The sequence below is a fragment of the Cervus canadensis genome, chromosome 17 (genome assembly GCF_019320065.1).
Source record: "Cervus canadensis isolate Bull #8, Minnesota chromosome 17, ASM1932006v1, whole genome shotgun sequence".
NCBI lineage: Eukaryota > Metazoa > Chordata > Mammalia > Artiodactyla > Cervidae > Cervus > Cervus canadensis.
The window spans coordinates 40,453,149-40,480,576 of record NC_057402.1 but is presented as its reverse complement, the minus strand read 5'-3'; the positions used below and the strand labels follow the sequence as shown (position 1 = coordinate 40,480,576).

Genomic DNA, 27,428 nt, shown 5'->3' with positions numbered 1-27,428 from the left:
ATTCCTAACTCTCCCCCGACTCGAGCTCTGGCATTAGAACCTGATGTTCCAAGCACACTGCCCGCCTAGACCCCTGGCAGGTGCTCCCCAGGCAGCTGTGTTGGGAAGGCAGCCTTCAGTGTGGAGGATGGCTGCCAGGATCTCCTTCACCCAGAGCAAGCCGCGCTGGCAGAGGGCCAGCACTTTGTCTGGGCCACAGCCAGGCCAGAGTCTCCCGCCCCTGCTCCCCCACAGTCCTAGCCTGCCAGTCGGCCTGGTTGTGAAACTCTTCAAACAATGCAGAAGTGTGCAGGCTGAATTCACAAGCCCTCCCCTCCCCCAGCTAGCCACTGTTACTCTATGTTATAGATACATCTCTTTCTAGACTCTTTTAATGCATTTTTGTGTGTATACACATGCATGTTTATCCACGGAGTAGGTGATTTAAAAACACACATGTAGGATCCACAGAACACATCCAGTCAAGGCTTTTGTCCTGTGTGTTTGCTTAGGGAGGCAGCTTCATTCTTTTTCCTGGCTGCCTCATACTCCAGGGTGCAGCTCTGTGGCGGTACTGTCAGTCACCCAGCCTCTTACCTGCTGCAGGCTCAGCTGTGCTGCTTTTCTCATTTGTTTGCTGTTGGAAACCTTGTAGCAGGGGACTCCGGTGTGTGTCTTGGTGTCCACCTGGCATTTGTGGGGGATCGAGACCTAGTGGTATTAGTGATGGCATAGGTGGCGCATGTGTGGTGGAGCTACTCTGTTGACCTAAAGGACAGGTTGTGTCTTGAAAGGAAACAGACCAAAAGATATTGGTCTCCCCAGGGCTAAGGGTCCTGCTATATTGCTGACTGCCCTTTCTTTTTTTTTCTAAAAACAAACTCCTTCCAGTTCTCCTTTGTACGTGTGAAAGCATCACATCGAGAACATTTTTTGAAGCAACCTCAACAAAGCCATGTTAGCCATGCCTCACAGCCAGCCGTTCTGCCATCCTGACATGGCTTACCCACTGGTGTTCAGCCCCCGCTGCAGTGAGGTATGCCCCGTGGGCCGCCCGGCACACAGCCTGCACTGGTGGGGGAGTGTCATGTGAGCTATTTGCTCCCCATTCCCCTGCCTGAAAGCAGACTGGAACCATACCCCCGCCTCGCTGCCAACACACACACACCCGCTTCCATGTGAGCGGCTGGTAGGACCAGGTTTCACTTAATCAGAGGCCCTGTCTGTGTGTGGCCTCTGGAACCAACAGGGTTGGGGGAGTTCCAACCCTGAGCAGGTGCTGTTGCCAGGTTCACTCATTGAAGGGGGCTCATGGGGACCCCTGGCTCTCAGGGCCTGTCTGCCCCAACATGACTTCGAATGCCGGTGGTTGTCTAACTCCTGGATGTAGTGCATCAGAAGGGCAAGGGTAGATGCACTGCTGGTAGCTAAAAGCCTGGGAGAGAGGAAACCAAAGGCTTATTCACATGTAGTAGTAATGTGTTTAAATGCATAACTTGAGAAACCCCACAAACCCCACAGCACTAGAGCAGACAGACCCGGGGTGTCTGCAGAAGCCATGCCATCCTCCCCACCATCCCCAGGGCCTGCGCCCCGTAACACCTGATCTTCCCAACAGAGGTCTGGAGCTTTCAGGTCATAGTTAAGGTGTGTCTGATTTGGGCTGAAAGAAGGCAACGAAAAGAGGTTTTAAAATAAAAAACCTGTAGAATGACACACTCAGCTCTGAGGTCGTGTCCAGCATATCCACACTGCTCGCCAGGGGCCAGGCCTTCCATTTGCAATAGGACCCTATGGAACAGGCACTGCCATTGCTACTCCTTTTTAAAGGACAGCCAGGCTCAAACTGCTTAAGAAATATGCTGGAGGGAATTCCCTGGTATTCCAGTGGCTAAGACTCCTTGCTTCTGATACAGGGGGCTGGGTTCGATCCCTGGTGAGGGAACTAGATCCCACGTGTCACAACTAAGACTCGATGCAGCCAAATAAATACAAATAAATTTAAAAAAAGAAATATGCCGGAGGTTGCAGAGCAGGTGAGGGTAGAGCTGGGACCTATGCCAGGCAGCCCCGCTCCAGAGTGTGGGTGTGTCTGCATGTGTGACAGCTGCACCCATGTGAACCCGGGGATGGCGGGTGAGCAGGGCCTCAGGATGTCAGAAGCCCATGTGCCCCTTGCACACTGCTTCCCCCGCAAGTCCTTATTACTTCTGAAACATTAAGAGGTGGTACAGTGTACTTGCATATATTCTCCTAGTTGGTAGTTAATATTCTCTCCCAGTTTACAAAAAAGTCTTCCTTCCCTCCTTCCCGCCTCCTCTCTCTAAATATTATATTTTCTGCCTTCTTTGCCTCTCAAAATACTATTTACTATGTAACATACAGTCCATATTCAGTTTCCCTGATAACTGCCCCCCCCCCCAGGTGGCCCACACAAGAGCCAGGATGTGGTTAATCACACATTGCATTTGGTTATCCTCATTCTTCAGCATCCCTCAGTCTGAAAGCACCCCGCCTCCCCGCATCATTGGGTCTTTAGTTCATTGGCATTTTAGGACCCAGGCCAGTTGCCTTGCAGAAAAATCCCTCCATCTGCACTTGTCTCATCGTTTTTCTCATGATCAGATCCCATGTAAACCATCTTTGATCAAAACTATAGCACAGGTAGTGCTGGTGCCCCAGAGGGGGACATGCAGTGCTGTATCTCGAATGAAGGGGTGTTTGCCAGGCTGCCCCACTCTACAGGAATGTCCTGCTGTCAACAATAAGTACCACTCTGAGACCGTGGCTTGCCAGAGGGTCCCGCTGGTCCTGCGTAGAGCCAGGTGCCATGCTGGGGCGCCATCTGCTCGCCTGCACTCAGCCCCTGCTGCCCAGTCCACCTGCCTGGCTTCTGTGCATCCCCCAGCCTCCTTGCCTGGACCAGTGCTGGTTTTTCAGGTTTGTTGTTGGAAGTCTTTTTTAAAGTCAGAGGACAACTCAAGAGTCTTAGGAGCTCCCTTCCCCAAACAGACCAGATCCCTTAATGTTAGGTTGAATCAGATGTTCCTGGATAGTCTTCATCATGGTTTAGGAGGTGGTCATGGATGTGTTCTTCACGGTCGGCACACCCACACCGAGCTGTGTGCCCACAGTGACCCGTCTCCCAGACCGGGGTAGGTGGGTCCTGCAGCCCGTGGTACCCTTAATGCCCTAGTAGATCTCGACATACTTTCCAGAAAAAAACCAAATCTGGATCTAAGTCCACACTCCTAAGCCTGCTTTCTGTTCCTTTCACAGCCCCAAGTTGGAAGTCAATGTCCTGTCAAGATGGGAATAACCTTGTTAGTTAAGTCAGGAGCACCTGCTCCTGTGTGACTGGAAGCCAGTGGAGAGGACAGAGTCCCCTGGAGCCAAGCACTGGGCTCAGAGGCCTCGGTCCCTGCTCTGGGCCAAGACAATGGAGGCTGGACCTCTGAGTTTTTACTCTGAGGGCAGTGATCTAACATGAGGCACTTAGGACAGGAGAACCCCTCACCCAACCCCGAGTTCTGCCATTTACAACGTATTCTGTCCCTTGTAGCTGGCCTGAGTATCCCAGCCTGCAGCATGTTTCCATGGAACCTGTTTCTATGGAATCCATGACTTCTGGTCCTGGTCGTCTGTTTTACACGTTGGGGCCCACACCCGCCCTCAGCCCTTTTCCAGCAAGGAGGCTCTGCAGTGGGTGAGTGGGCCCTGGAGGGAAAACTGGTCCTCCAGTGGCCTGGCTGTCCCGTGTCCTCCACCTGCTCCCTGTCCCCACTGAGTCGGGTGGGGCAGGGCATCCTCCCCATTCACTGTGGGCCTTGTGTGTGCAGTGAGGGCAACCTGGCCCAGTGTGGCATCTGCATGACATCATTCTGAACCTGCAGCATGGATTGAGGAGCCATACTCCAGGTTTTTACTATATGCAGAGGGGGTGGGGGTGGGAGTGATCTGTTGATTGTTCTCCTTTTCTCAAGTTCATCACGCAAAAACACTTGCTAACCAGGAACTTGGCTGCCCTCCGTGGCCATCGGCCAGTCTGTCCCAAGGTGACCTGTTTGGAAAAGTGCTGAGACTTGAGGCCTTGGATTAAACGTCCCTAAAAAAAAAAAGTCCCTGTGCCATGGCCTGTCCTGCACAGGTGGGTGGCCCATGGTCCCTGAGCACAGGCCTGCCTCCTGGAGCCCGAGAAAGAGCTTTGCAAGAAATAGTTTGGGGCCCAAATTGGCGGTCACTCACCAGGGGGTAGGAGGCTTGGCCTGTGCCAGGTCCTGTCTCGGAAGGAGCTTCTGGCAAGGCCCGTGTCTTGCAGACGCAGCCAGCTGGAAGGAAGCACAGGTGTGGGAGAGGGAGGGGGCTTAGGAGTTCGGGGGGCTTTCTGGCCCCCACCTGGGGCCCCAGCAGGGTGACAGCTAGGCAGCTTGGCAGGGGATCTGGGGCCCAGGACAGGGCTCCTTACACCCTTGGGTTAAGTTGGAGGTCGTCCTCCGATGGGAGCAGGACAGGAACTTCCTTCCCCTGTACATTTCTTCTCTGAGCTCTTCATTTGTTTTAACTCTTTTAGTATGTTAACACTCACTAAAAAATGGAGAAGGAAATGGAAGCCCACTCCAGTTATTCTAGCCTGGGAAATACCATGGACAGACGAGCCTGGTGGGCTACAGTCCATGGGGTTGCAGAGTTGGACACAACTGAGCAACTAACACTCTTTCACTAAATAAAAAAGGATAAAGTGTTTGGGGTCTAGAGGAAGAAGCTAAAATTAATGGCAGATCAAGAGTGGAGGTTTTTGCAAGAAAGTGTTGGGAAACAGAGAGGAACCATAAAAGGCGCACATAAACCTCAGTACTCAGCCGCCAGGAGGGGCCAGCTGGGGCCTGGGAGGCCCAGGCATGTCCTTGGCGGACAGTGGTATTTTGCCTAGGCCTTTGGCTGGCTGAGCTGTTCGTCTGAGATGGGGGGAGGGTCTGGGAGCTGGGGGGTTAGTATCTCATAGTAACAAACCTTACAGGTTTTCACTAGGGGGAGAGATAATAAATGTGGATTAATTACACAGTTGCCACTGATACTAATCTGAGCTGTATGGTGAGTGATAGGCAGTCTGGCCACTTAGGGGCCCTGCCTGCTTCCCTGACTTCTGCCGTTTGTCCTCCTTCCCCCTTTGGGCCACTCTGGTTTGTCCACTGTTCATGGGTAATCCTCTCCCACTGGGCATGAGCATGGTGGGGCAGGCAGGTGGGGCTCAGGCAGGTCTCCATCCATCACTGAGGTCTCACCCAATTCCCATTCTGGAAGGACTTCCCCATGTTTTTTCATCAGTTGTCATTTTTGTCCCCGAGGACAGGGAGTGGAGGGTCAGGAGGACCTGTTGGGACTCCCGCTCCTGCAGCCGTGGATGCTCAGGGCCGTTACCCCCGTTTCCTTGTCTTTTCTAGAGAACCCCTTTGGGCCACTTGCCTGCAAATCCTGTGGCCTTTGGAATTCCCTGGCAGCCCAGTGGTTATGGCTGTGCACTTCCACTGCAAGGGTTGCAGGTTCAATCCCAGATCAGGGAACTAAGATCCCACAGGCCTCATGGAGCAGCTAAAAAATAAAAAATAATAATGTTGCTTTGTTGTTTGGCCTAACGCACCAGGGTATTCCTTGGGATAGTCTGAGGGACTTTGCAGGATGCCACCTTTTATGATCATGAAATGTCATTCAGTGTTTTCTCTGAGCCCTCTTCCGTGTGGGGCCTGAGCATTCGCTGCATAGGCGTCGTGCTGTTGTGTTGGTGATCGCTGTTGTGTTGGTGATCGAGGTGGTTGCCCTGAGTTACCATCAGGCCTCTTGGGGTTTGCAGGAAATTCAGCCTTGTCTTCTTTGTTGTTGTTCAGTTGCTAAGTCGTGTCTTACTCTCTGCGACCCCATGGACTGCAGCACGCCAGGCTTCCCTGTCCTTCACCATCTCCCAGAGTTTGCTTAAACTCATGTTCATTGAATCGATGATTCCATCCAGCCATCTCATCCTCTGGTCCCCTTCTCCTTCTGCCTTCAGTCTTTTCCAGCATCAGGGTCAACTCTTCACATCAGGTGGCCGAAGTATTAGAGCTTCAGCTTTCAGCATCAGTCCTTCCAATGAGTATCCAGGGTTGATTTCCTTGATATGCTCTCCTTCCTGAACACTGGACTGGGTGTTACCTGCTCACATCCTGCTTTGGACAGGTGACATCAACCTTCAGTTCACTCACTTGAGCCTTTGAGAAATGTCAGTCTTGATCTCCCTTCCCCTGATCATCTCCCTAACTTGTGACCTAGTTGTCTTAACTTCTTCCATGTTCAGCTCCTCCCATCATGTGTTCAGCTCTGCACAGGGCCTTGGGAGATAGACACTGACACGCATGTGTGCACGTGCTGTGCATGCTTATGTGTGTGAATGTGGTCAGCCTCCTGCCAAAGCTCAGGGCAGTTGTTTCTTTGGAAGGAAGCCTGTCAGGAGGCCTCTGGCCAGGTGGCTCCGGCTGCAGCAGGTGTGTCATCACGCCCAGCGTCACCCTGCAGGAGTCTGGGGAAGGCACAGTGTGTCCAGAGTGGCTGCAGGGGCAGCAGGGATCCTGGAGCTGTGCTGGAGGGTGTGACTCCCTGAGCGGCAGTAGGTCACTTGTTCTGGGCTGTTCTGCCCTGATCTGGGCCAGCAGCCTGGTATGGGGGTCTGGCTGTGGCTGACCTGAGCTAAGCAGCAAGTCCAGCCTGGTCCTCACGTTTCCTCCTACTTTCTCTCCTCCCTTTCCTTCACCTCCTCCAACCCTTCCTTTCCCCCAACCTGGGATCTACACACACTGCCAAGCATTCCAGTCCTGGGCAGAGGCGGGTGGGTGCACTGGGGAGCAGGCCCAGGACGCTGGAGAAGCCCTTCCTTTGTGCTGTGGCCTGGCTCAGCCTGGGAGAGTGGCAGAGGGCTGGGGTGGGGCTGTAGCTTCCTCCTCGGTCTTCTGGGCCCCTGGGGACACCCAGGCGGCCTTTCCTGTGAGGTGTTGGAGGTGGCAGCCTAGCTGTTCCCAGTCAATGGTCAGCATCCTCCTACACAGGGGAGGGAGAGGTAAACACTGGGTTGCCTTGGCAACCGGCTGAGCCAGGGCTCAGAGTGCTTGTGGTGAGAGAAGCTCTCATTGTCTCAAGTTTCTGGGATGGGCTTCTATTTTGATTTTTTTTTTTTTTTTCCCTTAGCTGGAGTGACTAAGATACCAAGATGCCTGACCTGGTTCCTAGAATTTCTTAATAAACATTTATATTCCTTTTATAGGAGGCATGTTTCTTCCCATGATTCATAGGCTTTTTGTTTTAAACCGTGGAGAGGCCCTGTCATGGCCAGGGAAGGGGCGGGGGTGTGCTATGGCCAGGTCCTGGCCCGCGAGTGCTTACTTCAGCACTGCCCAAGGACTGTGTTGACTTTGGGGTTGATGAAGCTCCCTGGAGAGATTCGGGGAGATACCTCTCTCATCTCAGGGTGTTCAGAGCCCCATAACATGCGTCCAGAAGTCTGTCTAAGCCCAAACAGTGCCTTTCCCCCCACCCCCCAGATGCCAGGCTCTCCTGGGAGGCCAAGATAGGAGCTCATGTATACCTTGATACAGGGTGTACTTTGGTGTTTGCTCTTAAACCTTGCTGCTCTCAGAGGTGGCTGGGCTGGGTATCCCTGGGCTCGAGAGAGTCTGGCCAGGAGGGGGCACCTCGCCGGTGACACTCAGTGACAGGCTCTCCTACGGGCCTCTCCCTTGACCTGGCACTGCCCTGCTCCATCCACCCCCACTGAGGAGGTGCCAGGTGAATCTGCAAGGAGCCTGACCTTGTTGGTTTTATCATGCATAGAGCAGACCCACGTGGCCGTCTACAGAGTCGGGCCAGGCCTGTGTCCAGGGCCAGTCTTTGTAGTGGGTATGCAGGCCTCTTGGCTCCCTTCCCTCAGCACAAGACAGGGCTGCCTCGTGGGCCCCCCACCCCTAGCTTTCCTGCATGAGAAGCAGCTCCCTACAGAGGCGGCTCTTGGGGTTGCAGGGACAGTGTGTTGGGGGTCCTGCCATCTGTAAGTCCTGACCATCTGGGCTGTGGACTTGGAGCCACGTTGTTGCTATATCTCTGGTTCCAGCCCCACAGAAGCGTCACTGCACACGTGTTGTGTCTTAGTAACCTTGGTCAAGAGCCTCTCAACGCTTTGTTTTCATCAGAGGAAAGGTTTTTTGTCTGATTATGTGCTGTCGTTTTAACGGACGCAAAGTGTGGTGCGATGTTGGCCTGGGAGGGAGAACAGATGGAGCTTGGCTCCAGGTTCTCAACTGGGCAGCAGGTTGGGCCGTGCTGACCACTGACCCCTGAGAGCGTGCACAAGGCACGTGGTGTAGGGGGTGTGTGTGTGTGTCTGTGAGTGTGTGTGTCTATGAGCTCATGTGTGTGCAAGTGTGTGTATGAGTGCAGGTATGTCTACGAGTGTCTGCTAGTGTGTGTGTGTCTACGAGTGTGTATGTGTCCACAAGTACATGTGTGTCTATAAGTGTGTGTGTGTGTCTACCCCATGAGAGCAGGATTCCCCTCACTGCTGCATTGCTTTTGGGTACCTGAATTAACAGACGTTTTTGCTAACTTCTCTTTTGAGGAGAGACGGATGACTTAGAATGACTTTTTGAAGTAGGTTCCAGCTCGTGCGTCGCAGCCTCCCAGAACCACCCCAGGGCTCGTCGTGTGGGTGAGCTGTGTCCCAACCTCAGCTTGGGTCTGTCAAGGGCCCCTCCATCCATTCCGGGCCACAGAAAGGCGGTGGAGATCCTGTTGCTATGGAGATGTGCTACCCAGAGTCTGTGCTCAGGCTGAGGAGTGGCACCCCCGCAGGTGAGCCTCACTGGTTACTGGTTACCAGGCACTCAGCCCTGACCACACACTGTAGGACAGGAGCCGCCAAACTGGAGCCTTGAGGTAGAAGCCCAGGTCCCCATCCCCAGAGCAGCTCTGAACACGCCTGGGCCAGGGGTGGGAGCAGGGGTGGCATCTTCCGCCTCCCTGCTGCTGGGTATCACTGGTCTTGACCATCTCAAGGTGATGAGTAGCAGTGCCAGTCCTGCCAGGGCACTCCACCTGGATGGACAGGCCCTCTGGGTGGGACTTCCAGAAGCTGGCCATGTTGGGAGAGGGGCTCGCCTTGGGGAGGCCCCCCTGTAAACCGCAGCCTCTTCAGTTGGAAGGACAGAGGTCTCGTTGGCAGTGGCCGTGGCCCCTTCAGGTGGAGGGCTCTGTCCCCACAGCCAGGGGAGCCCCTCAGGACCACGGACTTCCTGAGCCCTGGGTCTGAGCAGCACCCGGGGTGTTTTCCGCAGTGACTGTTCTCATGGACTCTGGCAATCTGGGGATTTTCTCCACTTTCTTCTCTCTTTTGGGGCTGCAGTTCTCTGTTTGCAGATTCAAGAGTTGTGTCCTAGAGGGAAGTGTGGGAACTTGTTGAGGCCAGCTCATCAGCTGCAGAACCACAGCAGCTGTCCTTCTGTCCTTCTCCTCGAGGCTCTCGCCCTCGCATCAGTGTGTTTGGCATCGAGGTGCTTCCTGTGCGGTCTGAGGGGCCACGTGGAAGGAGCACCTCTGTGCCGAGTGACACCTGGGCACCTGTGTGGCCGTCCTTTCTCTAGGACGTCCTGCATCTAGTTGTTTCAGAGAACATTTGTGGGCATCCAGGTGGGGCAGGGGCTGTTCCACGGGGTCGCTGGACAGAGGAGGATGCTGAGTGACCAGGCCGTCGGTGTGTGAGGTCCCCGAGCCAGATGCCTCCAGCAGCCCTGTACCTGCACGGCCCCGCCCCTTCCTCCGCCCTCGGGATGCTTGCCTGCTTGGAGGTGGTGAGGAGGCCAAGTGGGGTCCAACCTTCTGCGGGCCCAAAGCGGGAAGCTCCTTGCGTCAGCAGCACCCTGGGCCACAGTGATGCCAACCGGGTTTCTTGTGTTAGGGTACGATTTCTCAGCACAGGAAACAACTGGGAACCATTTACTGCTCACACAGTTCAGAGCTTCTGGGAGCTGGCCAGCCGGGTCCTGGGACACACTCTGGTTTGCAGGCTCAGATGGTAGCCCCGTGAACCCCATGGAGGATGGAGTCTTGCAAACCCTGGGTCAGGTGGCCAGAGGGCGCCTTGGCTCCCAGGCTGGGTCTGCTGTCTCCTGGTCCCAGTTCCTGAATCACTTGGGGAGGGGAGAGGTGTCTGCTTCTCCATCTTCCTGGAGGCTGGAGTCATCCATCCCTCAGGGGCCCCCATCCACTGTGCTTGGAGCCTATCACTTCTGTCTGGAGGCTGGCCTCACCCCCTCCCTCCTCTGCATACGGGACCAGTCTGTGCTGACCTCTGGTCCCCCCTTTCATATGGGCGGCAGGGCTGGGGGTCAGCAAAATGGTCTCCTGAGCGTCTTCATCACCGCCCTCACCCCTGTTATCAGGCCAGAGTCAAAACGTGTCCCTGAGTCCAGCCAGGGGTGCTGGGGCGCTGGGAACTGGGAACAGCCGGGCGCTCGGCTGTTCGGGTGGCCTACCCCTGCCCCACCGACATGGGCCTAGCTTGTAGGGAGTCATCCCGCACTCAGGAGCCTAGGCTGGGGGGCCTGTTTCCAGAGGTCGACAGGGAGAGCTCAGGGAGGCCTGGGCTGTCCTTCCACCCCTCCCTGGGGCCAAACCCGGTCATCACAGGATCTGTCGTAAGAATGTGGAGAACGAATCCTGGTTTAGAGGTTTATGGATTTTTTTTTTTTCCCCTAAAAGCAGTAGAACCTTTCTGTCAACAATATCTCAGTGGATTCCAGGACAGAAAAGAGCCTAAAGGACAGCTGGCAGGGCAGGGGTTGGGGGTGGTGAGAGGGGCTGTGGCCCGGAGCTTTCCACACCCCTGGAGGACAGTGCTAGCCTCCCCAAGGCTGGGCAGGCTCCTGCCTCCACACAGCGGACACCCAGATGACAGGCTTCAACCCCCGAGGCCATGAGTGGGGTGCACCGATCCTTGGGGCCAGGCCGGGGGTTGGGGCCTGTGGTCTTGGGAAGATGCTTCTGGGCTGGGGATCTGCGTCCTCCCAGGCCTTCACAGACTTGGCTAGGGTGACGGGTCTGGAGGAGGCAGCGCTGAGAACCCAACCACACCAAGGGGCAGAGTGGGCCGGTCAGAAGTCATGTGAGGTCCCACGTCCTCAGGCAGTGGGGTCCCAGCCACACTGTAGCCAAGGTCAAGGCAACAGGGCTGAAGCTAGGGGCTGGCCTGGCCAGTGGCACAACGGACCCAAGTATAAAGCCACCTGTGTGGGGTGTGCCCCACGGGACAGTGCCAGGGCAGGGGGGTCTTTGCTGTCTTGAGTGCCGCGAAGGCTCGGGCTCCTGCTGGTGAGGGAGGCCTGCACCCCCCCAACATCCTCCCTCCCTGACCGTGGGGCCCTGTGCACGTGCGTGGTGACGGGACCCTTGGGGGTGAAAGGAGGCACTGGGGGAGGGTGAGGAGCAGATGGAGTCTGGAAAATGGGGAAGCTGAGCGGGGCTGATGTCCCTGCTGGGCAGCACCTGCCTGGCTGGGGGTGTCACCGCCATGAGGCCATACTGAGACCCTGGGCGGGGATGGGTTGGCGCCTCCCGTCACGGACACTGCTGACCTGGGGCATCTGTGACAGGCTCCGTGCTCAGTAGGTATGATTACTTGGAGGCTGAGAAACCGGCCAGGGAGGCATGGAGCTGGGGTTTGGTGTCCCCCTCCCCCAGCATCACAGGCACCCCCCTGGAGCTCCGCTGGCGGCACCAAGGCTCCTGAGGAGAAGGCTCCTGCGGCCCACTCTGGGGTCCACCTGGGAGGCCAGGGTCATGGGCACTGGCCCCTGTGCCTAGACCTTGCTGGGCTGATGGCGGTTTGGGAAGTGCACTTCCTGGCACTTGTGGGTTGGGAGAGGGGAAAGGCGGGTCTTTCCAAAGCTGTGAACCAGTCTCCTGTAAGGCGGGGGTAGGGGGCTTGAGTTTGGACTGTGGGGTTGTGGGAGCAGAGAGGCACTGCCCCGTCTCTGGGGGGTAGTCCAGAGGCAAGTCTGGGCCGGAGGGGCGTTGCCTTGGTGATGAGAGCCAGGCTCAGGGTGTGGGCATCCAGGAGCCAAGAAGGGGTGGTGGGAAGGGGGAGTCTTGTGGGGGTCTTCATCAGCAGAGTGGATGGGGGCCCTGAGGGAAGGGCTGGGTGACTCTGGAGGCAAGGGAAGAAGAAAGGAGAAGTGGGTGTCACAATGCCCTTCATGTCCCCCAGGGCTGGGCCCCAGGGCTGTATGCATACCCCTCCCTTCCAAGGTTATCTTTGGAAGAATGCACAGGAGGAGGGAAGGCTCTGGCAGCTTCTTCCTGCTCTTTCTGGGTGCCCCTCGTCTATTTCTGAAGACAGGACCCAAACCCTAGGTTTCCTGCTGGTGGAGGAAAGTGGAAAATGCACAGGACGTGGCGGGATGTCAGGCTGCCCACGGAAGGATCCAGTTGAGAAAAGAGACAAGGACACGATGGACATATATGGGAGCAGCTGGCAGCCCCTTCTTTCACCTCTGACTTGGCTTTGTGCTCAAGTGACAGCCCAGCCTGGTGCTCTCTGAGAAGAGGAGGGCCACACGTGGCATGTGCACATGCGTGTGCACACACATGTTTTTATTGAAAATGATACATTAACTGCAAACAATTTTGGAAAATATAGAAAAACTCAAAAAAGAGATTATGTGATACCCAATTTTACGTCTTCAGAGCAGTTGTCTGGCTCTGTCCTCACCTTTAGGTCTCTTTTCCAAGACTGGGGATGATGGACAGCCAAGCGGAGAAACTCCACAGCATCTCCCAGAAAGACGTGTCTTTTCAGATGACCCAGGCCCACCATCTGTGAACCCGAGGGCAGCTTCTGAGTCGGGTCCCGTCGACAGTTGGAGAATGTGTGCTCCATCCACTTATGACTTGCTGCTGGTGCTCTGGGACTGGGTCAGATGTGTTCCTGTTTCTTGTAAGAAGTAGCTTTACTGGAAACTGTGATTTCAGTGCATTGCACTTGTTTTTATTTCTGATTATAAAAGCCAAGTGTGTTCATGAAAGAGGATTTGGGAAATGGAAAAGCATTAAGAGAAAAAGAGGAAAAGCAGTAACTTTAATCCCACCTCCCACGAGACACTGTGTTAACACGTCTGCCTGTATCTATTTTAACATGAAACGTGGGATCGTCCCATACAGTCATTTTACGTTCGGCCCTTTCCCACTGTGACATTCTGTGGTGGTCACGTCTCCGAAGTGCCAGCAGGCCCCTGGACCTGGCTTCTCATGGTTGCCCTGCGCATCCTCGTCTCTTCGTCCCTCGTGTCCTTACTAGGCCCTGGGTTGCGGGCTGTGATACCTCCAGTGACTTGCTTTCCTGGAAAGCCTGTGACTGACTGTCACCCATGGTGGGCTTGTCCTTGTTATCATCCTGGGAGCAAGCACAGGAATGCGCTCTTAGGGGCAGATTGCCTTCTAGAAAGGAAGAATGAGTGACCCTACCAGTGATGCATGAGAGCACCCAGCCCAGCACCCTGGCAGGAAGAAGGGTGCTCTTAGATGTCCAAGGACTTTGCAGTGAGTTGAGCTGGCTGGTAGGGAAGGCCCCAGACTTGCTCTTTGCCCCAGGCCCCTCAGACTGCTCTGCTGTACACCCCACCTCTGGGCCCTCAGGGCTGGAGGGCATGTGGTTTGACCTCGGACGCCGAGATCTCCTGGCCCTGGGAAGCGGCCATGGAAGCTGTGTTCATCATTGACTCAGGCCACACCCACAACTCTCTATCTCTTCTCAGCACTGGTCTCCACAGGAGACCCTCCACCTGGACTCCAGTTCCACCCCTCGAATTACCCGGGCTCCCTGCTCTGTACATGTAGACCTGGTGGCCTAGGTGGCAGCCAGCCGAGCCCTGGTCAGTTTCCGGAGATGTAAATGGCGCTTAGGTCAGTGCTGGGCGAGCGTGGGTCTAGGCCAGCCTGGCTAGGTGTGGGCCAGCACTCACCCTGTGGCGGCTTCAAGGACTGAAATGTGCACACGTGTGGTGGTGGAGTCACCTGTGGTGCCTCAAGCTCATGGCCCTGAGATGGCCCCGGGGAAGGGCCTCCAGCAGCCACTCTGACTTGGGAATGGGCGCCCTATCCTTGGGGCCACAGCCACCCCATGGCCTCTGTGTTCCAGGCCAAGCCAAGCACTGTTAGGAGCAAAGGGGGGCTTTACTTCCCCCTTCCTAGGAGTGCTGGGCATGATTCCTAGGGGAGCAGACCTCCCTGTCCACCAAGCGGCAACAAAGCCGGGCCCCCTCCCTTGTCTGTCTGCAGCCACTGTGCAGCCGGCCCCTCTCAGGGCAGTCAGGAGTCACAGCGCCCTCCTCCCAGCCATGCCTGTGTGCTGAGGGCCTCTGCCTGCCCAACTGTGTGACCCAGCATGTCACAGACCCTTGGGCCTGGTTTCCTCGTGTGTCACCAGCATTCCCCATGGAACCAGGGCAGGGGCTAGTAGGCCTGGCTTCAGGGCATAGTCACAGGGGTTTATGCCAGCCCTCCCTGGAGCAGAAGTCAGCCAGGCTAGTGCCAGGGAGGCCATCCCTGCGGCCGTGAGAGAAAAGGCCGGCTCGCAGGGCGGCGGCAGCAGGAAGTCCCTGTGGGCGGGAGGAGGGGAGCCCCAGGAGGGGCCAGGCTGGGCACTGTCATCTGGCCGCCCACCCCCGGGTGCCCCCTGTCTGGCTGGTCCCAGCAGGGCTTGGGTGGCGTCCAGATTTGTTTTCATTTTCAATTCCCTTTATTGCTCAAACCACCTCAGGGACACAGAAAACAAAACCGTTATCCTCAGCCGACCTCAGTTCCCTGGCCTCAATTGTTTGCCGTTTGCTAATTTTAGCTTCTGATCATTTCCACCCTCATCCTCCCCCCCAAAGGGAGACACACACCAAGAATAGCGCCTGGATGGGGGGCGGTGTCTGCGGCCAGAGTTCCCACAGCCATCTGGCCGCAAGCGGGGGTGGCCGGGGCCTGCAGTAGGACCCTCAGGTCCTTTTGGTGGGGATCCTGCATCCACAGGGCTTGGATGTGAGGAAGAGGAGGAGGACTCTTCTGAGTCTGTTTCTCCTTTTAAACAGAAACCAGGCTCTTTCTGGGAAGTCCCCCTCCCTTATGACCTCACCTGGCTCTTGGACCCCTGGAGACAGCAACTCCATAGCACTCCCCACTTCCGGACCGAGGGGGCTCGCACAATCCAGGGGCCCATGTGGCACTTGGCAGGGAAGGCTCAACCCCCGCCCCAGCACCAGGGCTCCCGCCCAGCCTGTAGGCCGCCACCCTGGCCTCCATAGGGCGGAGCTGGAGCCGCTAACCAAAGCCCAAGCCTAGGGTGCGGCAAGTAGGCCTCAGGCACTGGAGGAAGGACAGGGTCCAGTGAGCAGGTTGGCCTCTGAGCCAGGCCTGCTGGAGGAGAGAGCAGAGCCTTCAGCCTTTGATTCTCTGCAGGGTCTCCAGGCACCCCTAACATGTCAGGGCCCCGACTTGGAGACCAGAGTCTGGCATGTCTTGGGCTAGAGTAGTGCTCAGTAAGATGGAATAAAGACGCAGAAGCCCAAAGCCCCCCATCCTCCGGTGACCACAGAGCTGGGGAGTGGGGAGCCCCCCACCCCGCACCCACTGACAGAGCTGCATGGGGAGAGCAAGCAGCTCCCAAGACAAGCACACTGTCAGAGCTGCTCTGGACACAGAGTTTTACAGAAATCAGGAGCAATGACTGAAACAGCTGAGAGCTCGTGGGGTGATGCGGGCTGGCAGGGATATTTTCTGGTGGGGCGGGGCAGGCACCGCGTCCACCCACTTGGTGTCCTCTGTGACTTTTGCAGACGGGTGATGAGGCCAGCACAGCAACTCTCCGAGGAAAGGCTGGGCTGCCAGGAATGCTGAACCTGTCCCTCCAGTATTATCAGAGTCACTCGGAGGGGGCAGCAGGCAGGACCCAAGGCCTGCATCCATGTCTTGGCTGTGACCCGTCCAGAGGCAGCCATGTGGCCTCTTTGGTGGTGACCACCTTGCCCCACTTCCAGGTCACAGTTTGGGGTGTTATCCCGCTCACCTTCAGAGGTGTTCAGGACTAAGAGATGCAGGCTGCAGGTATTGCTCACGTTTCTTTTCCTGAGAACTAAAGTTGCCCTTCTGGGAAAGAAGGTAAAAAAATAAAAAATAATAAAGTTGCCCTTCTGCCTGGTTTTCTCAGCGCTGCTATTACTGCCGCGTCCCCTTGCCCCCTCGTCCCCTCGTGGCTCTCCCCACAGGGTGGGACATGCAGCCTGTCCTCTGGGGGCCTCTTCAGCTCCCTGAGGCTCTGGACTGGTGGTGCTGCTGTCCTGGGATCTGCTGCCATCTAGGCCCTGTTTCTTGGAGCCTCTGCTCCTCAGTGGAGCCTAGAAAGGCTCAGGAGGCTGTTTCTGTAGACCTGTGTGTCTGCAGTGTTTTGCTCCTGGCCTCGCACCTGAGTCCTCTGGGCTGGATGTCTGGTCCTGGGTCTCCTAGTCAGCTTGGGATTTGGGGGGGGCCTTGCTTTGCAGTCTTGGGCCTTTGCTGTGGTTTCTGGCAAGGTCGAGGCCACTCGACTCCTGGTACCTGACACACTCCCCTGTCCTTGGAACTGTGGGTGTGGTTTTTGTCAGGGGTCTCTACTGGGGGGGAGAGTGCACCTAGCGCACCCCCCCATCCCCCCCAGTAGGCTCTCTTCCTGAACTTGGCCTCACTCTTGCCCACCCCGGGTGACAGCCCACCCCTCTGTCCTCCAGCTGTCTGGGCTCCATAACTGGATCTTTCCTTTTCTTACCTTTGCCTTCTTGTCATCCATTTTCTCATCTTTTGCTCTTTGTCTGTGGTGCTGTCTCCATGTTCTCTGACAACTCTGAGATTGGATTTTAATCTCTGCCATATCCCCGTATTATGTGTCTTTGCTTTCAGACTCAGTTTCTGGGTCTCTTCTCTTTAAGGAACATCCTGTTTTTGCTTCACAGATGTCATATCTTACCTCTGAGCACCAGTGACAGCTCTGGGAGTTGCTTCTCCTCACCTCTGCATCCACCAGGCTGCCTTTTTCCTCTGGCCTGCCTGCCCACGCACATCAGAGGTTCTTCTCATGTGTCTGGTGGCCAGTGGTGATTCTGCCCAGAGGCTGGGAGCTGCCTGGGGGTGTACCTGCCACACCACTGGGCAGGACAACCCCTTCCCCTCACAGGCGCCACTGCTGCCTTGGGCCGCAGTGTCCAGCTGGTCAGCTAGGGCCCTCGTTCTTCTCTTGTCCAGAGATGTTATCCAGGAGGGACAGCTAGAGCCCCAGCCAGAAGTCTTCTCAGGGTGCATAAGGAGGCAGCCATTCAGGGAGAGGAGAGTGCTGCCCCTGAGGCCAGTGACGGTGTGACTCTGGTGGTCCTGCAATGTTGGAACCGACATTGTGGGTGAGGAGGACTCAGTCCATGTAGGGAGGACATGGTCCAGCCAAGTATGAAAGGCAGAGTGCATATAGCCACCTCTATCATGAAAATGCACCCAGTGGTTTAATTAGAACTCAATCACTAGAAATCAACCCTGAATATTCATTGAAAGGACTGATGCCAAAGCTGAAGCGCCAATACTTTGGCCACCTGATGCAAAGAGCCAACTCACTGGAAAAGACCCTGATGCTGGGAAAGATTGAGGGCAGGAGGAGAAGGGGGTGACAGAAAATGAAATGGTTGAATGGCATGACTAACTCAATGGACATGAGTTTGACCAAACTCAGGGAGATAGTGAAGGACAGGGAAGCCTGGCCTGCTGCAGTCCATGGGGTCACAAAGAGTTGGACATGACTTAAAGTGACTTAACAACTACAGCAAATTGGGCAGAATCAGTTCCCAAAGCCCATTGTAGCTGCAAGGGAGTCGGGCAGGAAGCATTTTCCCCTGGTGCATTGTTGCTACAGAAGCTAAAGTCATGTCATCTAGAAAAAAAAAAGACCCAGGTGGCAGGTGCTGGGTTATTGGGCACTTGGCTGTTTCTGCTGCAGTCACCACTGGACAGTTCCTGCACATTCATCCCTGGAATGGGCACGCATTCAGCAGGGAAGTATCTGGCTGGCAAAGGCAGCCACTGTCTGAGCCAGTCCTCCTCACACATCTGAGGAACCTTGGAAATCTCTCACTTTCACCAGCATTTATTTTTTTCCCCAATAAATGGGGCTGTGTTAGCCCTTTGCACTATCTAAGAAGAACTGACTGACTTCTCAGAAATAAGCCAGGTAGCCTGGATGAGAGGGGAATTTGGGTGAGAATGCATACATGTATATGTTACGGCTGAGTCCCTTTGCTGTCCACCTGAAACTATCACAACGTTGTTAATCAGCCATAGTCTAATACAGAATAAAAAGTTAGAAAGAAGCCGCATGGTCAGTGCTGTCATGATCCCACAATGTGACTGCAGAGTTTTCTGTAATTCACTGTCTGACTACTATAGTAGTCAGCTCTCCTGGGCTTCTCTCGACTGGGACAGGTTCCCAGACTTTCCTTGTTTCCCTTGACCTTGACCATTGTGAGGGGTGGTGGCCAGGGATTGTGTAGAATGTCCCTCAGTTTGCATTTGTCTGATGTTTTTCTTGGAGTGAGACTGGGTTTATGGCTTTGGGGGAAAAACCCCATAGAGGAGAAGTGCTCTTCTGTGCTTAGTCACTCATGTCTGACTCTTTGCAACCCCATGGACTGTAGCCCTCCAGGCTCAGACTCTGTCCATGGGATTTCCCAGGCAAGAATACCGGAGTGGGCTGCCGTTTCCTAGAGGGGTTCTTCTAGTCACTTTAATCAGTAGGAGAGCGACAGCTGGTATATACTTTGTTACTCAAACATTCCAGCCTTGGCCAGGGCCAGGTCAGGTTGGTTTCTGGGTCCCTTGCCCCTGTCATGCTGACTTCTGTGCACTTCTTCACTGTCTGGCATTACAAGCTGCTTCTGGCTCATCTTGTATGTTTACCACTCCAGTCCCAGAGTGAGCCATGTCTCCAAGGATCCCCATTTATGTTTGTTGTAAAGTGGTATTTAGAGACCAAGATCTAGGTGCTGCAGGTGTTCTTGTTCCTGGAGGTGTCACTGCTTCTTGCTCTTCCTGGTGGACAGAGCCAGGATGTGTCCTCGCCCACAGTCTTCACTCACTTAGCTCTCTGTGTGAACACAGGACAGAGCATGAGTTCACACCATCTCAGATTTGGAGGCATCCCTCCCCCACCCCCACCCCCAGGAAGGACTCACTGCCTCCCCTGGTCCAGAGGCTGTTGCCTCTCTGACAGCAAGACCTAGGCTCCCTCCCCCTGCCTTGCATCCACTTGTTTGTTCAGCCCTAGAGCACATGTGAAGCACTTTGGGATGGTCTGCCCTGGATTCTCCTCTAAGAAGCTGGAGCTCTGTTGAGGTGCAGGCTTCTTCCCTGTCCCTGTCTCCCCACCCACCCAGATACCATGTCATGTGTTTGTAATATGGCTGGTGTCTACTGTCCCAGCCAGCCCCCATCCTGGGATCTGCAGCCTTCTCTCCAGGCTAAGCATTTGCAAACATTCCAGTACATTTCTTGGTGAAGTCCAGTCTATAGGTTTTGGCAAAGCAGAGAGTCTGTAACCACCCTCCCAGTACCAGGCAGAAGAGTTTCATCACCCTAAAAATTAAGCTCTGTGGTCAGCCACAGCCCTCCAACCCCTGGTGCATTTTCTGTCCTTACAGTTTTGCCTTTGACAGAATGTCACATGAGTAGTCATACAAAGTATAGACTTAGGGGTCTAGCTTCTTCTTCGTAGCAAGATGCATTTCAGATGCATTCACTTGGGTGTGCGGGAACCAGTAGTTCCTTCTGTTTTGTGGCTGAATTGTGCTCCACTGTGTGGACGTAGCTCATGTTCACCCCCTCACCCACAGAAAGTGCTGACTGCCAGTGTTGGCTGATGGTGAATTCCCTTGATGAATGCCTAGGAGTGGGACTGCTGCCTTGTCTAGTGAGTCTGTGTTTAACTTCTTAAGAAACTTCCCAGCCATCTTGTAAAATGACCATCCCACGTTGCATTGTCACCAGCAGCAAACAAGAGTTTCAGCTGCTCCACCAGCAGGGTCAGTTTTTTTGGATTTTAGCTGCTCTCACTTGTGTATGGGCTTCCCAGGTGGGGCTAGTGGTCAAGAACCCACCTGCCAATGCAGAAGACATAAGAGATGCAGGAAGATCCCCTGGAGAAGGGCATGGCAACCCACTCCAGTATTCTTGCTTGGAGAATTGCCATGGACAGAGGAGCCTGGAGGGCTACGGTCCGTGGGGGTTGCAAAGAGTCGGACACGACTAAACACACACACACTTGTGTAGGGTGCCATCCTCTTGTTTTACTTTCGTTTCCTTGATGACAAATGATATTGAGCACTTTTCACATAGCATTTGCCATCTGTGCATCTTTGATAGTTGAGTTTGGGTCTCTCATCGGTATTATTATACAATCAAGTGTTTGCTTATTGTTGAGATTTTAAAATTCTTTATATATTTTGGATATGAGTTCCCTTTACTCACTTTTAATTTTTATTTACTTTCGGGGGTGCACTAGGGTCTTCATTGCTGCGAGTGGGTTTTCTCTAGTTGCGGCAAGCGGAGGCTTCTCTTGTTATGGAGCACAGGCTCTAGGCACACAGGCTCAGTAACTGTGAGTCACGGGCTTAGGTGAGCCACAGCATGTGGGATCTTCCTGGACCCGGGATTGAGCACGTGTCCCCTGTATTGTCAGGCGGACTCTTAACCACTGGACCACCAGGGAAGCCCCAGTCCCACTTTGTTTTTGATTAGTCTTACATGAAGAATATTTTTATCAAATGAGTAAAGCTGGGTCTTTACTTGTGGATCCTAAACTCGTGTCCTCACCTTTCTGGAGTGTTTGAGAAGATCTCCAATGAAACTGACTGAAATGTGATTCCCGGGCTGTCTGGGTTGGGGTGCCACCAATCACAGACTCCCACACAGGCTGTTGACGGCACAGTGCTCCTGAGGTGGGAGGATTCTCCTGAGATGGCCGGGAGAGGGCCGGGCCTTAACGGGGCTGCTCCCCTCAGCTCAGGGAAGACACTGGTGGGTTCCCTTTGGAGGCAGTTAGTGATGTGACCACCAGAACAGAGAGCAAAGAGATGGAATCATCTGTTCTTGGGGTTCAGCTCACATGAGTTGTTCATGGCATTACGTCCCCTGGAGGAGATCCCCTGTGTGGAGCAGTCTGGGGTCTGGAAGCATTTGGGGGAGCGGGGGAGGCGACACACCTCACCTCGCCTGTCCCTTCAGGAAAAGTAGGGGGATGTGAGTCGACTGTGTGTGTGTGACAGAGATGGCCTCAAACCCTTGTTTGGAGTGGCTGCTGGCCGCCTGCTGGCAGGAACCATTGGTATTTTATTCTCGCTGTTAGAAAGGGGACCTTGGGTACAGAAATTTTCAAATTAGCAAAAGCAGGAAAAAGACCTTTCCGAAATGCTTGGTGTGTAGTCCTTCTGACCGCCACAGGCATGTGCACCCATGCGTGTCGGTGAGCAGTGCTCCCTCAGCAGAGACCTGGGTGCTGGCTTCCACGGAGACAGGCCCAAGTCTGAAATATCTCTAAGTCTGTTGATCCCCTGTGGTTCAGTGGGTTAAGAATCTGCCTGCAATACTGGAAATGGAGAAGACCTGGTTTGGATCTCTGGGTTAGGAAGATCCCCTGGAGGAGGAAATGGCAACCCACTCCAGTATTCTAGCCTGGAGAATTTCATGGACAGAGGAGCCTGGCTGGCTACAGTCCATACAGTGGCAAAGAGTCAGACACGACTGAGTGGCTGAGCACGCAAACACATGTAGATAAGTGTAAATGTGTGTGTACATCACCATCGTGTTGCGTTCTGACTGTAGAAAGCAATGCAGCTGAAAACAGTAGGGATGGCAGGATGAGGTCACCCCAGATAGCTGTGGGTCCTCCCTGCAATGGCAGCTCTGGGGCACGTGCGTCTCCCCCACACACGGGACAGTGGGGCTGACTGCTCAGGGGTCTGTGTTCCTGGTTGGCCAGTGGGGACAAAAGTGTGTGAGTGGATCACCTCTGTGGTTTGTGAGAGCATCAGAGAGACAGCCAGGCTTGCCCCACACCTACCTGCCCCACCCAACACATGAATCCTGCTTGTGGTGACCTTGGGGGGTGACTCCAAGGAGTGCCACCTTGAGGCAGTTCTCACTGGCCATCCTCAGCGTCAGTCCCCTGCTAAGCCATAGGGGAAGGGGACACCCCAGCCCAAGGCTTCTGGGGACAGTGCCGGGAGTGGGGGCTGCAGAGTGGCTTCTGCCCTCCTTCCTGGCCCAGGTCCCTTGGAAACCTGCTCCAGGCTGGGCCAGAGAAAGGCAGAGGGCCAGGCAGGGTGTGTGGAGAAGGGCCAGCCTTTGTCCCTGGATCTGGAAGGCTCCCAGGAGGGCACTTCTCCCCAGACAGCATGGATATCTTCAGGGAGGGAGAAGCCCAGGGGAGTGGGGGCGGGGCAGCGGGTGGCCTCCCACTCCGTGTGTGCAGCCTGATGTGCTGACTAGCACCCAGGCTTGTGGCAGGGCGATGCTAGAGTCTGCTCCAACAAACAGAATCGGGTGTAACTACCCCATGTGGCCCAGGCCAGCCAGACACTGGCGAGTCTGGTGACCTGGGCTCCTTCCTGAGCATCTTGGGTAGGTCCTCTGTGTCTCCCAACTGTTGTAGCAGAAGTAGGTCAGTGACAGGACTTTTTTTTTTTTGCTCCCTCAAAAACCAAAAGCATTTTCAGACGATAGTGAAATAAATGGCTTACTTGTTTTTATTCTGATTTACTTGTTTTATGAAATCAGCTCTGAAAAGTCCACCGTTTGGCTTTGTTCTGTTCGAGCCTCATGACTTTTTTTCTCTAAGGGAAATGGCCTACTTCTTGTCCCTGGAATAGGCCGGCTGTAGGCACCAGGCCTGGAGGCAGAGCCCAGGCTCAGGTTTTGAGGGTGCAGCCTCTGGGTGCTCAGGCCTTGAAGACAGACAGGCCAGCCTCTCAGGGAAGAGAGCGGCCTGGCTCCTTCCGCATGGTGGGTGCCGACAGGGACGCCCTTGCCGGGGGTTGGGGGTCTGCCAGCCCTACCCTGAGGAGCCGAGAGGGGCCTTGTGACTCTGTACTGGGGCAGGTGTGGCTCCCCAGGCTGTCTGGATGATGGGCGGTAGCTTCCAGGGTTCCTCTCCTGCTGTCACCCCAGATGTTAGTGGCCAAGGTCAGCATGGGAGGCTGGCCATAGTCGAGCCTGATCCATAGTAGGGAGGGAGGAATTCCTGACACGCCATCCCCTCGTGTGAGCTGGGTGAGGCCATTCTGAATTTGACCTCAGGTCCCATCTTACAGATGGTTCATACTGCACCCACCTGCCTCTTGGGGTGGGTGCAGTCCTGAATAGCGCACCCACGCCCATGCACCATAGGGACTGGTTCCCTGCCTGCGAGGCCCACCCGGGAGGCACAGGGGGAGGAACCTGAGGGCTGGGGGAGGGGACACAGGAAGAGGAAGTAGGGCCAGAGTGCTTGCATAGCCTCTGCCTGAGAGGAGGGGGTGGCGTGCCCTGCCCCCTGGGCCAGGCCCTCTCCCGGGGGCCCTGGTGGCCCTGCTGACCACATAGAGCTGGCTTTTTGGGGGCGGGGGTAGTGTGGGGCCCCAGCTTGGCCAAGGACTCATCTGTATCAAGGAGCAGTCTGGCCCCCGTGGGAGTCTCCAAGGACTTCTTTGCAGCTACTGGTGACTATCGTCACCCCAAGGTCTCCCCCACCTAGCCTCAGGCTTTTCCATGCCATTCCTGCCCTCATCCTGTCTTTTTTGGTCCAGGAGGAAAGCCTTTCCCAGGAGCCTGCACAGGACACCCAGTCCCTCCCTCTTTCCTGGCCCTGGCAGAGGACTCCTGTTCTCCTGCCTTGAACTTGGGGTTTTCATCCTTGCAGTGGGATGAACTCTCCTGGGTTGCAACAGGAGGATGGGTGGCAGCCGGTGCTTGCCGCATCCACCCACGCTGGTGCTAAATGGTCCATCGTAGGAGAGTGAACAGAGCGACTTTTATGGCAGGAACCTGGGGGGCCTCCAGGCATGATTACAGCCCCAGGTCTGCTGCTGTTGGAATGCGTCTCTGCTGTCTTTTAAGCCATACCAGGTTTGTCACACTGTTTATCAGGGAGAGGCCTCCATCCAGCCGTTTGCAGTGTGAGTGGGGCTGTGGAGTCTGGGTAGAGTCCCAGTCCTGCCCTGGGAACTTGTAGAAAGGTAGAATTTGTGGCTGCCATTTCCGAGTTTGCTTCGGATTTGTGTTTTTAATTTTTAGGTAAACACATTGTATGTTTCAAAATCCAGGGCATTTAAGTCCCTTTCCAAGGAAGGTTCTCCGAGTCCTTGTCCTCCAGGGGCCTAGCTCTCTGCCCCCACCGACTACGGGTCCTGTGTCCTCAGGTGCCCACCCGGAGCATCTCAGATCCAGGGAGATCTGCACGCACATGAAACTTGGCCTCCAGACTGAGCGTCCTGCTTGGGAGCTCGCTTTTCTCTCAGCGCCATCCCCCAGAGATCTTTCCATCTCAGTTCAGAAAGAAACTGTTCAGCTCCTTCTTCATAGGAGTCTGTGGTGTGAGGGTCTGTTAAGTGTATGTAACAAAGCCTAGAAGAGCATGAGTTGTTTTGAGGCATTTGCCACACTGCCACTCACATCCCATTTTGTAGGTGTGCGGGTATAGTCTGCAGGATAGCTCCCCCAGGTTGCATTGTGAGTTCAAAGGATTCACAGGTCTGTCATTTGAGTAGTCATTGCCAGGCTGTCCTCTGCAGAGCTGGTGGCAGTATGTACTTCCATCAGTAAAGAGTGGGCGTGCCAGCTCTCAGCATCTCAGCTCCCTGATAGGTAAGAAGGGGAGTGTCTGTGGGGTTTTGCTTCTGTCTGTTTCCTGATGGGCAGTATTGAGCATCTTTTTGGATGTTCAAGAGTCACTGTACCTCCCGTTTATGAACTGTCAGTTAGAGCCCTCGCCCATTTTTCTAATGGGTGTTATGTTTTCCTTTTAATTTCTGTCATCTCTTCCGGTATTGGAAATTAGTCCTTTGTAACAAGAGCTATGGATATATTTTCCTCAGTTTGTTACTTATTTTTTGCCTTTCCTTGTGACTTTGTTTATGGGGATGTATTTTATACATTTGTAATCAAATTTATCAGTCTTTTATGGCATCTAGATTTTGATTCATAGAAAGAACTTCTAGCATTTAAAAGGAATGTTCTCTCATGTTTTCCCCTAAAACATCTGTGGTTTTACTTTTCCCATTTAAATCTTTGACCCTTTCCGAGTTTATCCTGGTTTACGGTATGAAGCTAAAGGCAATTGTTACTTAGTTGTCCTGACATTTTTGGACCCTATCCCTTGAACCCGTCCTTTTCTGCTTCATAATTTCCATGGTCCTAGAATCTGGTCCAGGCATTTCTGCTGTGCTCAACTGCCAGTCAGCAGCCTGTGCAATGAATGGCATGGCAGACCTGGTGGTCAGTCCCCCCACTTCAATATTATTTTTCAGAGGGTTTTTTTTTTTGCTATTTCTATTTATTTTTCTACATGAATTTTAGGACCAAATTACCCTATTCCAAAACAAAGCAAGGCAAAGCAACAACCCAGAACACCTACTTTAAAAATACACCTGCATCAGGAGTTCCTTGGGAGTCTAGTGGTTAAGAATCCACTGTCCAATGCAAGGGGGACAGGTTCAATCCCTGGTCTGGGAACTAAGATCCCACATGCCAAGCCCTCGGGCTGCAGCTAAGACCCAACACAGCCAAATACATATTTTTTTAAAAATACATCTGCACCCACTGTACAAACATGGAGATACACGGGTCTCCAGAAGGCAGATTTGCTTATTTAACTCGAGCCCCCAGGCTGTGTGTAGCAGTCTCCAGCCAGGTACCTCCTCCCTTCATGTGCTGCCAGCCCTGGCATGTGCAAGAGTGCACAGGAGCTTGTGATGAGCCACATGCGTGCACCACAGCACTGCTGAAGGAGAGCACCCCGGGCAGGGCCAGGCAGTTTCAGCAGAAATGAACACTGGCTGGTGTCTAGCCAGGGACGCTCCCAGGAGCTCCGCCCGTGATAACCACCTATCTCCTCTGAACACCTGTGTGTTCTCACACTAAACGTTCACAGTTACTGTGAGATGCAGCCAAGACAAATGAGCAGGAGTGCAGGTGTGGGAGAGGGGCAGGCTGTGACCTCTGCAGGGGCGGCTTCCAGGCAGAAATCACTGCTTCTGCCCGCTGAGTCCCAGGGCAAGGGGGATCCCACCGGGTGGCAGGTCTCTCTCCAGGGCCTCACCTCCCTCACCTGTACAGTGGTGGGTAAGAGCTTCCAGCCTGGACTCCCCAGGACACAGGCATCCAAGTGTCAGCTCCATGTGGGTTTGTAAGTCACCAGCAGAGGAGTCAAATGGTCTCCTAAAGAAAATAGAAAAGTCAGCTTCCCCCTCAGAAAACAGGCGTTTCTGTTGACCCTGAGGCTGCCGGTCTGGCTTTCTTTGGCGGCTGGCAATTGATCGGCCTCAGTGGTCAGCCATCTGCCGAGATGCGCGGAGTGGGAGGGAAAGCAGGCCTCCAGGGAGTGAAGAACGTGGCCGTTTTGAGGTTAGGAACTGGAAGCGGACGCATGCCGGAGACCACAGATTGGAGCGATCTATTGATGAATGGCAGGCCGCTTGCTGGCAGCCAGTAACTGGAGCCTGGGAGCAGCTGTTTCTCTATGAAGGCCTCTGCCTGTGCCTCCCTCTGACTGGACCAGCCTTGCCCCTCCCCCATCATCCTCCACACACCCGCACGGATGCCGTGTGCTCACCGAGGTGTGCTCTTGTGGTTCTGGGCACCCCTGGACCACTGCTTTTCTGTCCCGGGGCCCCAGGTCAGACTTCTCCCTTCTCCCTTCCCCAGGCTTCCCGGAGCTGGGGCCGGTAGAGCCCAGCACTCACTGCCCAGGTCTGCAGGCGCAGCGCCAGTCCTGGCTCAGGGCACCACCACTGCCTCAACTGCCCACCAGGGGCTCACACACAGAAAAGAACCACGACGTAGTTGCTCTTGGAGCCAGTACCTCCCTCACGCTGCGGAAGCTGGCAAGTTTGGCGGAGGCTGGATGGGCCGAGTCAGGTCACGCGGAGCACACGCCCTTGACGGAGGGCAAACGAGAGGCGGTCTCTGGACCCGTCCGAGCGGAGCATGCGCACTAGTGAGCGCGGCTGCACCTGCGCGAGGCGGGCCCCGGGCGGGGCGCCGTTGCGGGGGTTGGGCGAGGAGAGCCCTGGGCTCCCGCCCGGTCTCTTGTGGCTTCTCAGAAAGAACACGCTGTCCCCGCCCAGGCCTGCGGCTTG

General features: G+C 54.9%; 1 protein-coding gene and 1 long non-coding RNA gene across 2 annotated transcripts in view; one reads left to right on the top strand and one right to left on the bottom strand.

The window, feature by feature from the left end:
- The window catches only part of KLF13 (Kruppel like factor 13), a 42,516-nt gene that overhangs the window by 4,184 nt on the left and 10,904 nt on the right, over window positions 1-27,428 (top strand). The window lies entirely within an intron of this gene.
- On the bottom strand, window positions 18,508-27,038 carry LOC122454814. The gene is made up of 3 exons (XR_006273526.1): window positions 26,903-27,038; window positions 26,399-26,508; window positions 18,508-19,186 (listed from the first exon to the last, which is right to left on the bottom strand). It is a non-coding gene; the product is annotated as an uncharacterized LOC122454814 (long non-coding RNA).